Source organism: Equus asinus, chromosome 18 (assembly GCF_041296235.1).
Source record: "Equus asinus isolate D_3611 breed Donkey chromosome 18, EquAss-T2T_v2, whole genome shotgun sequence".
NCBI classification, from domain to species: Eukaryota; Metazoa; Chordata; class Mammalia; order Perissodactyla; family Equidae; genus Equus; species Equus asinus.
This window is the reverse complement of record NC_091807.1, coordinates 34,745,064-34,760,038: the sequence shown is the minus strand read 5'-3', so window position 1 is coordinate 34,760,038 and position 14,975 is coordinate 34,745,064.

Sequence of the window (14,975 nt, the reverse complement as noted above, 5' to 3'; positions counted from 1 at the left end):
CAGGTGCCAGGGCCCAGGTGGGCTCCAGAGGACTGTCCCAACACTTTGTCCCTGCTGCAATCGTCAAGGACAGGGCACACGTCATCTTTAGCTAAGGAGAAGCATGACAGAGTGATGGGAAAGAAAGGCCTGAAAGATAGAGTGGGCCTTCTAGCCCCCAGCACGGCCTCCAGGGGAATAAAGGTGAATCCACCTGTCCTCCTAAAGCCTTTGAACCTGCAAGACAGTAAGTCCTCGGCATGCCCTTTCCAGATACTTATTGTCCATCTATTGGCTTCTGTCCATTCTGCAAAGAGAAATGGGGTCCGCATCTCTACTCACAAATTCCTCCAGACTCAGTCTAGAAGTGCATGCACAGGCAGAGCAAGGCAAAGAGCAAAGGTGCCACCACGCTTCTCAGTAGCCTAAGCTAATCATGATGGCTCCTCAAGAGGAGAACTCATGGCCCAGACAGCGAACGTCGCAGAGCAACACGATGGGTCCCCAACAAAGTCTTCTGGATTTGATATCATCACTTATCAATATCCCATCAGGAAGAATGGGCTCTGATAGAACTAAATTAGGACATCGCCTCTCAGGAAAAATATTTCTGAAATGCAAAACTGAACCTCAATTCCTCTCGCTCTGCCAGGTTTCCTTCCCTCTTTATTAAGGGGCCAGATGCTCAGTGATTTGGACAAAGCGGCTCAGAAATAGTCTCATCATGCTAGACCTGTTAAATGTCATTTCCCTCAGCCTCGGACAGAGCAAAAGATGCTTTCAACAACTAAGGGAGGCAGGATTCTCAGCTTAGAGAGCATCGCTAGCAAGGATGAGGCAGGAGATCAGAGTCAAAAGGAGAAGAAAAGTAGAAGCAGACGGAAGACAAAAAAGAAAAGTAGAGAAGTGAACAGAGGGGACACTGGAGGTGGCTGTGGGGTCACAGACAAAGGGGTTGCTCCCAACACCATCTACTTGTAGGGAGCAGCCTTGGACTCTGAAAACCTTTGTCCCAATACCAGCTCTGTTTCTTTTTTTGTGTGTGTGCTGGGAAAGATTCACCCTGAGCTGACATCTGTTGCCAATCTTCCTCTTCTTCTCCCCAAGCCCCAGTACATAGTCGTGTATTTGAGTTGTGGGTTCTTCTAGTTCTTCTCTGTGAGCTGCCACCACAGCATGGCTACTGACAGACAAACGGTGTGGTTCCATGGCCAGGAACCGAACCCAGGCCTCCAAAGCAGAGTGCGATGAACTTTAACCACTAGGCCATCAGGGCTGGCTCCCACCTCTGTTACTTCTTAATCATGGGATCTTTGGTGAATTATTTAGTCTCTCTAGGCCCCAGTTTTTGCCACACAGTCTTATTAGGGTGACAGGGTATGTCACGAATGTCCCAAGAATGTGGCAGGCATACTATGCCTGTCGACTTGCAGTTAACAGCTATTGCAATGGCCACATTGTGCTACGCCCATCGTGGGTTGTCAATATTATCACGTTCTGAACTGGCCCCTAAACGCAAGAGAAAAAAATCTAAATTGGTTAATATAGCCTCTTGCCTTTAAAACAAGTCTATTTTTAAAAATTCTAAGAACAAGGCTTTCAGCTGTAGGGGTTTTTATTTCATGTATAATTTGTAAACTATGGCCAAAGTAAGATAATGAATTGTTCTAAATGGATAGATCCTCAAATTGTTAAGTACAAAGAAGGAGGAAGAAGAGAAGAAGAAAAGGAGGAGGAGGAGGAGATGCAGACAAAGAAGAAGAAAGAATAAGAGGAAGGGAAACAAGGGCAGCAGTAAACTTGGGTCAATTATATTGCCCTCAGACCCATTAAATCTAGAGAGAGCTGTGCAGAGATGCCCAAAGGAGGAAGGTCATTTGAGAGATGAAGAACCAGATAAGAGCCAGATGGTGAGCTTCCTCGGGTCTCCTCATTGTTACTCATCCGGGGAGCGCTGTCTGCATGGGTGAGGCAGAGACCAAGCGGATGAGTGAGCAAGGAAACAATCTGCCCAATAAGCTGGTGCAGACGTGGAAAAGGCTAGCCCAGCGCTTCCAGTGCATGCCCTGGGAACACATCAATCCTTCCAGGGGTTCTACCAGGAAAGATTCTGGACAACTGTGTTTGGGAAATGCCGCAAACAGTATTCCCCTCTTACAGAGTCAGAGCACTGATCAGCACAGAAAGGCACCGAGAAGTCCTGAGGCTAAAAAAGGTACTGTCTTGTCTGTTATCCCTGAGCAACTGGGATTCCCTGGTCACCTTTTGGGAATCGGTGGATGAGCAACAATGCAGAAAGATAACACCTCACCTTTGTATACAAAAAGGGCTCACCTGTTATAAGTTTAGTTAGTCTTCCTTGTCATCCTATGAAGGAGGTTTTATGGCCCCTACACCTCCTATCTGACAGATAGAGAAGCTGAAGTTCAAACGTTGAAGTGACTTGTCAAGATGGCTCAGGAGGAGGAGAGGCGGTGCTAAGGCCCCCATCTCCTGACATTTTCCCCTGGTCACAGGGCGTGTACAGGTTAACACAAAGAGCAGAAATGCCTCTGTTCCTGAGAGCTCCATTTACTCTCTTATTCATTTAGCCAAGACACGCTTGTTCTTGCACGTTAGGAGACTGGGCCAGGCTCTGACACCCCAGAGATTATCAAGGACCATCCAGTTTCTCCATGGGAAATGTCTAGAGGGCATTCGTGGACAAGACTTTGATTCTGCCCTCCAAGCCTTAACTTATTTCATTGGCTTCCTCAGAATTACAATCTAGCAAAATAATATTTTGTAAATATGGACTTTTAGGTAGTGCATGGAAGAGTCATTCAAGAAATATATATTTTTTTTGTTGTTAAATGATATATACCATATATTTCAAGAACTAAGTGCAATTTACTTATATTAGTTTTGGTGCAAATTATTTGCATTGATTGGGTTGGTGCCAGAACCAAGGGCCGGTGTATATACTAGATGAACTCACTCAGTCTTTACAACAATCCCATAAGGAAATTTAGTAAATCTGTCTTGTAGATGGGAGAACTCAGGCTGAGAGGATATTAACAGGTGCTACACAGTTACTCAGTAGGCAGTCAGAATTTGATCCAGATCTGCCTGGTTTCAAATCCTGAACTTTTCTCGCCCCACCATGAGCCATTCTCCCAGGACTGGCTATGTCATTTTGGGGGCCCAGGGCGAAATGAAAATGTAGGACCCCTTGTTCAAAAAGTAGTATGAATTTCAAGATGGCGAAAGCAGAGCCTTAGACCAAACACAGGGCCCTTCTGAATGCGAGTCCTTGTACAGTTGTACAGATCGCACACTGATGAAGTCAGCCCTGCAGCCAACCACATCACACACCTGAAGTAAGTTCCTTTCCTTAGTGAGTGTAGGCATTACCTGCGGGGGGATGACTTACCCCTAGAATACCTTCCAGAAGGCAGATGCTTTAGGGCTCGCTCACAATTTTGCAAATCTGTGATGGATTTCTTCTCAATAAGAATTAAATTTGAGCATGGAGTGGATGCAGGAAAAGAAGTGTTCTTAGAGACGTAGCTTTAGAGGAAGGCCCGCAAAGTGCCGATGCGCCAAGGCGCTGAGCGCGCGGAGGGTGATTTGCTTGTCAGTTTTTGCTGACAGGTTAGGGGCTTGTCCAGTGAAGTACCTCCTGGTTGCTTTGCTGCTTGGAGACCAGAGAAGGTGGCTAAGGGGAAGACGACCTGAGTCCAAAGTTCCTCTAGAAGCGGTTTCCAGAAGCAAAACCGGACACAGGATGTTTGAGAACCTATTTCCAATGTAAAGCGCCACTTCTATTTCCTTACCAGATCATTGGAATTATCCTGCTTTAATCTGTCTGAGCTCCCCTTGAGTTCCAGTGGCATTTTCCTGGAGAAGTCATTCAACATGGAAATGGTGTCAGAGGCACCATATCCTTCGCGCCCTGTGTCTTTGCTCACTCGATGCTGCCCAAGGGGTGCATGGCAGCCCCTCCACCCCGCACCCCCTCTGGCTCCTTGGAACTGTTGCCTCTTGCGATTGAGATGCCGCCCAATGGAATCGCAGCCCTACAATGCTGGTCCGCAGCTCTGAGCCCTCCGGCGCACCAGCTGGAGAGTCACAAACCAAAGGAAGGCCCCCCCGGCAGAGGGTGCGGACACCGTGTGATTCTGGGGCAGTGAAGAGTCTCAGGGCGAACAGTTCTGGTCATTCTGGGCTTTGCTGTTGGGTTGGACCTTTCACAGCAATAAGACCTTTCAAACATTCTTCTAGAAGGTGGCAACTTCCTGTGACAAACATCATAGGGAGACATCCTTAAACGCATTCCCAATCAGTGGAGACAGGATTATTACTATCTTCTAGAACAGTGGTGCTTAAATTTTAGGAATATAAAATTGTGCATGAATTTGTTGCATGTACCTGAGCGGTACATCAAGAGTGCAATAGAGAAGCTATGAGCTAGGGCCCAGGACCTGGAGTCGTGACCACCATCAGGCCGAATTCTGAAGCAGGGCATGCCTGGCCACATTGGAGAAGTTTGAGCGATGCCTAACAAAGCCCACAGATTCCTTTTCCCCACCAACGCGGGAGAGTATCAATTCTTCCCCTCTGGGAAACAACTGTCAGTCTTGGCCATACTCTGTGCCCTGGGCTAAGCAGGTAAATTCTCCACACCTCTCCCTACCCTCCCTCTTGCCTGGGTTCCAGAAGCCCATTGCATCTCGGATATCTCAGGAACATTTCAGTAACTGCGTCCACTGCGAGCCAGGTTTAAAGGGCTAAGAAAACATAGGGCTTCAGATTGAAAGATCCGATACATAAGAAGTCTGGAACATTTTAAGGTCGAGACCCTTCTTTCTTCCACATATCTCTTCCACACACTAAGAATATTGTCTATTTCAACTGGAGTATAAATATAGAAGAAAAAAGACTGAAAGTAAAAGGGGTTGAATTAAAAAAAAAAAAAGTGTGTGCACCCACGGTAGCTGGTGAGTCACACAGGAGAGATATAAAAAACTTGGTTCAAACGACATGAAAGTGTAGCCACCTTGCCCAGCAGAAGTCATGGGCCCCTTTCTTCCTCAACCATCCCCAAACTTTGCTCCAAAAACATGCATTAGTTGTGTGATTTCCATCACAGAGCGATGGACTAAGCCTTCCAAGTTCAACCTTCTTTTCCATGTGGTTGGTGCCCCCTAGTGGCCGAGAGGATCTTCCCTCATCCGGGAAGTGGATGGTCTCAGCAGCGGAGCCAATCCACTCACTCTGTCTCTTGAATTCGGGTTTTCGAGGTGTGCCCTCGATTGCCTGTGAGACCACCAGGGACTGAGGGCTGATTGGGAGTGAAAGCAACTTCACTGGCTTGTGGGCATACTACGTGCTAAGCATCTCCCATGGATTGTCTCATTAAATCCTTAGAAATCCACGAGAGCGGTACCGTTGAGTACCCCAGTGTGCTGGAAAGATGTCCAGAAGGGAAGAGATGGGAAAGAGCCGGGTGCTGTGAGCGCATCGCGGGGACTGGGCTTCTGCGGGTGCCCCTGTATCAATCAGCGCACTTGGCAAGTTTCCCCCTTTGCCAAAGGCTCCTGATGCTTTCCCACTTCTTTCCTGAAAGAGCTGCGGACTTCCCCAGAGGACATGTGCAGCGGAGAACGCTCAGAGCTCGGTTTCCCTCGGGATAAACGCTGGCAGCATTTTGTTTTCAGCACCTGCGGACTTGATAATCAGGGTTGTTTTTCCCTCCTTCTAAAAAAAATCCGCCCGTAGAGAGACTTTTCTCCGTTTTTTTTCCTTCCCACATTGCTGGTCACATACAATGAGTTATTCCTGATATCCCTATGGTAACCCCTTTGATGGCCTATGTGTACATGGAAATTGATTTTCACACTGAAACCTACAGGTGGGGCAGGCCCATGTATCATTGGATTTCAACCATTGATTTATGATTAGGGCACACTGGGAATCTGATAAGATGCTTCACTTGACCCACCCTGATAGAAGGGGTGAGGACCAAGATGTTTCATTCAATTAGTGTAGAAACTGGAGAATAAGTAGCTGGAGAGGCTTAAACAGTGAGAACTAAGTCCAAATGGCAAATGGTGCATAAAACTCTGGGGTTTGCTCTAGAGTCATCCTAAATCTACTTTCATAAGTAAGTTTTAGTTTCAGAAGGAAAACGCTGGAAAGTGAGCCAGTGTCATTATATATATATATATATATGTTGGTGAGGAAGATTGTCCCTGAGCTAACATCTGTGCCAATCTTCTTCTACATTGCATGTGGGACGCCACTCCAGCTTGGCTTGATGAGCAGTGTGTAGGTCTATGCCCGGGATTCAAACCCGCGAACCCCAGGCCAAAGAAGCAGAGTGCAGGAACTTAACCACTACACCACTGGGCTGGCCCCCAGCATCATTATGTTTTGATGGGACAGGCATATTTGAGGCTGAGGACATCCTGGTACTGGTTGTGCTGAGCTGTGCCTTGGAGGGCACCAAGGGGAGCTGGCTGAGTCTACCTACTCCAGGATGGGTGGAGGCCACATAGGCTGAGAGCACGTAGGCACCACCTGCCCCAGAGTCCCCAGGAGCAGCCACAGGATACGTGTCCCACCTCGGGAAGTCACAGAGAAATCAGACACATCCGGGAAGCTGTTGCTCCTTTCAGCAGCACAGGGCATAACTCTGCTATGAGTTCTAGTTCTAGACAGGTAGAACTGTCTAGAAAGATGATGGCATTCCAACACAGACTGACCTGCTTGAAAAGCTATGGTTTGGCTTCACAGGAGGCCAGAGCCAAACTAGGGTTTAATGCTAAGGAGGCAATGAGGGGTGTTTTCTACTGTGTGTCGCAGGGCAGGAAAACCTGCATCTGAAGGATTCATCTTTCATTCAGTTATATTTGTGAGAGCCCAGTGGCTGTTGGGCTTTTAGAGGCGGCCAAGCTCATCCCACACCTGGAATGAGGCAAGGCAATGCAAGCCGTGCTAAGACCCCAAACTGGAGGAGATCTCGCTGATTGACCCACGCCAAACAAAAGTCCATACAGATCCGTAAACCACAGACAGAGCCAGTGTCAGAAACGAGACCAATGACCAACAGTGAGACATCAACAAACCCACCACAACCGCTGGTGGACTCATTAGATAGAACCCAAACTCACAACTGTATTTTCTAAATCTCTGGACGTGGAATAAAACTGCAACATTAAAACAGTCCTAGAACTGAGCAGGGCAGCACTGTGAGCTCCCTTGGAATTAGTGCCCGGGGTCGGGAAGCTCAGCGTATTGTGCCCCAAAGATCCTCAAGTTCAGCAAGACATCCTTAGAGCACAGTAGCTGAGTAGCCGCAAGAATCGAAACTGTGTTCATTATGGAGGACGAGCCTTTCCCTAAAGGGAGCAGAATGCTGTTCCGGAGCTCCGTGCGCTGGGGATTGACGGACTCCAGCTTGTTTTAATGCTATTTAACAGGTGTGCGGGATTCATTCTCTGTAGAGATTATCCTTCCTCCCCCTGAAGCATTTTTCCTCTCCTTTCTCTGAGCCTGCATCTGTATTTCTCTGGATTGCTCAACCACTCTTCTCCCTTCCAAAATTTTAAGCTTCCAGAAAATCCCATCCTTCAAGAAGCCCGAAGAATTACGATTGTTTGGCAACACAAAATGCCACAGGGTGAGGACTCATTCTCCACTGCTTTACAGAAAACAAGAAAGGACGAACGTTGATCACCTTCTTGCTGAGCTCTCCCACAGGCTGTACAACCATCCTTTCTTTCAAGTCACTGCTTGTTCACCAACTTGCCCAGAGGATGCTGCCACGTAACATGAAATGGGCTGGTGAATCACGAGTGTGAGCCCCGGGGGGGGGGGGTTCCTTCCCGGAATGATAGAAAATGGAATCAAAGGATGCTATACCACAGGGATGAAGATTCCCGAGGACGCAATAGTTATAATGAGATTATCTCTGAAGTCCTGACAGAAGTACTTAAGCCATTCTTTCAAGCTTACCTCAAGTGTCAACTTCAACCTTCTTAATCCTAGAAGCATTTCTCAACCACTGTCTCCCCACCCTGGTGTCCCAGTTTTCTTAAGAGCATGTAAAGCAGAAATGTTTCTGAAAACCAAGAAATAGATTGTCACTACATAGCTGCAAAATTATTGCAGTTTCTTACAATCTGTCTTGGTAGGCAGTATGGCCAATACTGTCTTTGTTTAAATAAGATGATGCAAATCAGATGCAGAATTATTAAGCTTTTGAAAATGTCTAGCACACATGAAAGATATTTTTACAGTGAGATACTATAAGAATTTTTATTGATGGCAGCTTTGCAATTATGTGTGTGTTCACTAAGCATGGAAACAAATGAGAGCTAAGAATAAAGAGTTCCGAGGGAACTGCCTCAGAACGAACTGGAAGGCTCATACTGGGCTGAAACTTTAAGTCTTGGCATGGACAGCTTCATTATTCCAGAAGAACTTCCTTGATTTCCAAGGTGTGTCTGAAAAACAAAACAACATTTCTTTAAAGCAAATGATTCCTTGATCCACCGATGTAGGCAAAGCAAGTCATTATGTTACCCCACTCAAGAACCTATTGTCTGTTACCCATTAAAGGGATTCTTCTTGCCCACTGGGTGAAAGCCACGCCTTTTACTCAGGTCCCCCAACTGTCTCCCCCTTGCCCCAGCTATCTCAATTCTTTTGATATTTCCTATATGCCATGCCGATTCCTTGATTCCTTGATTCCTTGCTCTGCATCATTAAGCCATACTTTCTTCTCCCTGAAGAATGCTCACCTGTCACTTCTTTGCAAATTCATGTCCTTAACCTTCTTTAAGATCTGAGAGAAAAGAGATTTCAAAAAGTATTCCTCTGTCTTCCCCTTCATAATTTTACAATGTGTTCTTTACTTATTGCCTGCAGCACTTATAGAAATAATTTATAAAATAAAATATTGAGCTTGTTTACATTTTATTGCAAATTGTTCCTCAATTTTTGCATATCTGTGGATTTTAACTGTCTAGTAATTTCTTTGAAAGCCAAGTCTGTGTCATCTGTTAAAAAATCACAATGTCACGTATAATCTGGAATCAGAATACAGACTCCTATCATACTGATCATGACCTGCCAATTAATTTGACTCTTGATTGCGCCATTCTAAAGTTGATTTCCATGATGGTTCGTCGTTCTCATCAACACACAAACACGCTTTAATATGGTCTTTCCTTAAAAATTCCTTCCCAGGCTTTGCATCACCTCCAACGGCTAGGCTATTTCTCTGCTGTCTTTATATTACATCACAACTTCTCCAAAGGATTGTGTAAATTCACTCTTTGCTTTCTCACTGCCCATTCTCCCTCCAACCTGTCCTATTCAGGATTTTGGAAGCTACTCTGGTTAAGGTCACCTACAACTTCCATCTGACCAAATCCAATGCTGAATTTTCATACTCCACCTTATTAAAGCTCTTGTCAGTATTTGACACAGATATGTTCCCTCTTCCACTTAACTGTCAGAAGACCACGCTCTCTGGATTGTTTCCCCAGCTTCTCAGTCTCATTGGCTGGTATCTGCTCTTCTTCCTGACATCTAAGCATCCTGTTTTCTTGACTAGAAACTTAAGCCATTCCTTGCAGCTTACTTCAGGTTCCAACTTCAACTCTCAGAATGCTAGAAGCATTTCTCATTTTCTAGGCCTACATAGCTTTCTCTCTATACTTTCCCATGGTTTCTTCCTCCAGCTCATTTAGATGCTCAAAAATGGCTTCCTCAGATATGACTTTCCAGACCAGCCCATCTAAAATAGCTCCTCACACCACTCCTTTCCTTTACCCTGTTGATTTTTCTTCATAATGCCTATCACTATCTGAAACTTTCTTGTTTATTTATCAAATTTCTTTGGGATTATCTACGTCCTCTACTGGAATGTTCACTCCAAGGGGGCTTGGTCAGCAAGTTCACCGCTCTACTCCACTGCTTAGGACTGCACCTAGCACATAGTGGGCATTCTATCAAAGGGGATTGAATTGCTCCTCTCTTCAGAGAACTTGAGTTTCCAAGAGGCACAGTTAGCTAATTTTCTTAGGAGATTCTCTCCCTTAGCTAGCTATAATCATAAGACACTAGCAAACTCAAAAGGAAAATTCTAAAATTGCAAGGTTATTGAGGGCACAGAGCACTTACCTAATATATACCTAAACTCTTAATGGGGATTCAGCTGAAAATCAAGAAAACCCATTTTAAGTGTTCCTGAGAAGCATTTTCTCTGTGCATGGGTTTTAAAATGTTATTTATAATACCATGGTGTGTCCATATGTAACATTCTTAAATTGATAGACACAGCCCACATTTTCCTGGGAGGAGTCCACCTAATGGATCAACCCTTGATAAGCGACTATATATCGTGTGTCAAGATCAATGCTGCCCACTACACGTGTAATGGGCAATGGAAAGTCAGTGGAGAACAGAGAGCAATGGAAAATTACAAGTTAAGAAATACAGTGATCTAAAGGCCAATAAAACTTATTTGACTGCCAATTTTCTGCCTCGGTGGAATTATTTCTGAGGAACCAAAATCAGGGGAGATTTGAAAGGCATTGAGCAAGAAGCTCAGAATGAAATGCATGAGGCATGACCTCCAAGAGCTAGTAAATAATGGCATATTTGCATCTTAACTATTCCCCACCACCAACAATGGTGTAATTGCTTCCATATGAAAGCTCCTTGGTATCAGCCCAAGATGCTAAACTCTGTCTTTTTGCTTGGATACTGATGATCTCATAGCTCAGGGCTGTAACTATTGGAGGAGCGGTACCATGTTACCTCTGCTAAGCAGGGCGGAGAAGATGCTTCCTGCAGAAAGCAGCTGTCCAATGTTGAAAGATGTCCTTTGCCCTGAGCAAGGAAGTGAAGTGAAGTTGACCACAGAATACGTAATATTAATTAAATGTGTATATACATGAAGACATATGAATACATATAAATGTGTAGTATTAAAAATAATAACTGTGGAAGTTATTAATTCTGTTCTCAAATATTTCGTTTTTCCCCCTTCCAGGCACACAGGTGATTTTTTCCCTGCTTCCCTTAAGGGCCCACTAACCATTTAAGTATTTCCAGCCAACAAGTTCCAAGCAAAAGTGATGTCTTCATCACTGCAGCATAACCAGGTCTAGCCTAACTGAGACAAGCTCTACTGGGTGCTAGACACTTTGTTAAGCACTTTATTGTATTAACTCATTATTTCTCATGGTAATCCTATCAGGTAGGTACCTCTATTATCTCCACGTTACAGATGAGGAAACTGAGACCCAGAGGGGTTAAGTAGGTCGCCAAAAAAAGCTACCAAGTGGCAGAGCTCAAATTTAAACCTATGGAGTCTGACTCCAGCACCTATACTCTCAACCACTCCCGTGATGAGAAGGCCTTTGCCTGTGTAAGGAAAAGTCTCATCTGATGAATGGAATTGCATTAGTCAGGGTTCTCCAGAGAAACAGAACCAAAAGGATATCTCTCCATATCTATGTCTATATCTATATCTATATTGGTATACATATATAGATATAAATATATATATATCTATATCCATATAGGTAGATATAGATAGATATACATATATAGACAGAGACAGAGGCAGAGAGAGAGACAAATAGACAGACAGATAGACAGAGAGACAGGGAGAGAGAGAAAGAGGTTATAAGGAATTGCCTAACAAGATTATGAAAACCAGCAAGTACAAATCTGCAGTGTGGAGACCCAGGAGACCAAGGGTGCAGAAGAAGTCTGAAAGCAGTCTGCTAGAGAGTTCCCTCTTGCTCAGAGAGATTGGTTGATTTGTTTTAGTTGGGTCTTCAACTGATCGGATGAGGCCCACCCATCTCATGAAAGGCAATCTGCTTTACCCAAAGTTCATGGATTTAAACATTAATCTCATCCAAAAATGCCCTCTAAGTTGACAAGTACAATAAACCCTCCAGGAAGGTAGGTCCTAGAGAGGTTGGTTCAGTAGCCCAGGGTTGTGTGGTGGAGCCAACACCAGAGCTCAGATCCTCTGGTTTCCCAGTCAGCATGACCACAACACACTGCCTCCCTGTGAAGCCATGAGGAGCATCTGCATCCCCCAAGGGAAGGGGTAAGGAGAGAGCTAAGACCCCCTGTTCTTGCAGCACTGCTGTCACCTGGCAAGGGCATAAAAGAACTTCAGCTGCTTCTTGTGAATTCTTTGGTAGGTTGATGCTTCCAGTAAAAGTTTTTATAAATAGCAATGTTCTCTGATTTACTGTCTAGGTGGATGGTGACACAGGGAGCACAAAAGAGGGCTTAAAATCAGTAAGGTATATTACTTCCCCATGCCAGATCCCTTTTGTTTATGAGAACTGTAGTTTGATGCCCTCAGTTGAGAAAGCCTGGATCTAGCCCATGATGAGGAGCGGGAGACAGACGCCTTTGGCCTCATCTGAAAATTGTGTTTTAATTGCTTCTTTTATCTTAGGAGCTCCTTGGCTTCTTGATTCTTCTTGCCCCCCTTGCCTCATGTCGCACTAGTGAAATTACCAAAGCAGGTGTCAAATGTTGCACTTGGTATAGCATTGACAATCAACTCAGGTGGTCAGAAATATATATTTTACTCAAGGCTAAAGGCACTGTTTCATCATCTAGACATGGAAGATATGTGTATAGACATAAGCTGGACAGGAGAAGCCTCAGGGCAGATTCTGTGTGTGCAGAGATGATGTCACCAGGCTGTCTGTGAGCACTGAGGGGTTCAAGAAATTTATCCAAAGTCAACCATTTTCTTCTGTAAGACCCCTAGTGTCACATTACTCATATGCCAATAGCTACAAAATGGAGCACTTCCTAGGTGCAAAACACCGCTGAGCATTTTCCAAGCATTGATTATTTCTTCTCATACGTCCCTGAGGTTGGTATGATTATGCCCAGTTTACAGACGTGGCATCCGAGATGCCGAGAGGTGAAGTTACTAGCTCACTGTCGCTCCACCAATAGGCACTGGAGCCAGAAACTGAACCTCACATCATCTAGATTAGGGGGAGCAGACGTTTCTGTAAAGGGCCAGCTAGCAAATATTTTAGGCTTTGTGGGCAATACTTCTCTATTGCAGCTACTCAGGTCTGTTGTTGTAGCAAGAACACAGCCGTAGAAAAGACGTACATGGACAAGCGTGGCTGTGAGCCAGTAAGACTTTTATGGACAAGACTTTTTTTGTGCATCATGCAAAACAAGCAGCTGGCTGGATTTGACTGTTGGGCTGTAGTTTGCCAACCCCTGATCAAGACCATCACAGGCTCTGGCTTGAGAGAGTTGCGGGATGAGTCAAGAATCGTCAGTGAAACATGTTACTTCTATTACCATAACATGAAGCTGGAATTAAGTAAAGACTGGGGAGAAGGACCTTATCTCCACTTACAAGTAGATTTAAGCAGCAGAGAACAGGCAGCCCAGATGTTGGGGTGTGCATATGGAACAAAGTGACGTTGACTTTGACCTCAAGTTCTATTTAAGGGTATTTGTGCTGGGAGTAGAAAGCAGAGCAGTGAGGAAAGTGCTAGCACCATTCAGAATGTACAAGTGGGATGGTGCCCTGGAGAAGAGTCAATGTTCTTTCTGGTTTTTTTTCTTTTTTTCTCTGTTCTAGCAATACTGATGTCGGAATATCACCTTGCTTTTGCAAAGAGAGTAGAGCAAATTTGAGATGCTGGAAGAGCTCAAAAGGCAGGTGTGGCTGCCTGTGGGTAAGCAGGGGCAGCTCCACTTTCTGGGGAAAGGGGTCTAATCAGACAATTGGGTTTTGAGGGTCTGGGATCCCTGGCAGCAGTAGGGGGTACAGTCTTAGGAGGAGGGGGCAGGCGGAGACTCATTCTCATGGTGAGCTGAGCAGTAAAGGCTGAGACCCTTGGAGTCAGATCATGGCACCCCACTAGCTGAGCTTACCTCTGAGTGAGTGTCATCCACCCTTGAAGAAGCACAATGGCCTGGGCAGGAACTGTGGTCAGCAGCTGCCCAGTGGTCCTTCAGGTGGACGAGACCAGGGCTCCACCTGAGCCTTGTGGCTGTGAGCACGAACCCAAGCCCAGCACTGTGTGCGGAGTTTGATGAAACCTGGCCCATTTGGACCACATCAACCCTCCAGGTTCCTGGACAATTTGAGGAGGAGAGGATCTCCAGGGGGAGATATTGGACTTTCAGTTAAGATGGACCTTGAAGGGTGAATCTATTTTCAGTTGGGAAAGAAAATGAAAGAGAAGCGATGTGTTTGCAGCCAATCTTTTGGAAGCCTTCACTGGGTTGTGTAAAGACTAAGTGAGATCCTGGGGTGGAGACTTCATCACAAGATCTGACATGCCCTGGGGGCTAAAAGCTATTCGCTTGCATGCTGCTCACTCCAACATTCTCCTGCCCATTAAGGAAGAGACAGCCTCACTGGGCTGATACAGACTCACTCCTTGGGTCTCTGCATTTACAAAGGCTGGCCCCCGTTTTCTGGGCCTCCTGTAGCTGTAGACCTGAGCTGGCTGGTTGCCGAGTCTGTTCACCATGCTGGTCTCTCTCCTCTTCCCTGTCCCTTAGCACCCCTTCTTAGAACAGCAGACTCCTCACCTTTGAGCCTGGACATCTTGGTGCCGTAAGTCCTCAGCTCCCAGGACTCTCAGATTCCCAGCGGGGTCAAGAAAGCAGTTGGAGGTCCAGTTCAAGGACTAGTTACCCAAGAGCAGGTGGACTGGGGTGGGGCACTAGTGGAGTGAGCCCCCAATGCGGGGCCCAAGGAACTCAAGCCTGCACTGTGTCTCGTTGACGCTCGTTCTGTTTATGACGTTAGGAAACTAACAGAGAAGAGATAATCAAAAGTAACATGCATTTGAAACTTTGTAAAGTTGCTTATCACCTCTACCTGATTACAAAGAAGCATCATCATGATTACATACAATCTCTGCCACATTTTCTTTCTGTCTCCAGTGTCATTTACTCACAAGTCTCCATCTTCGAGA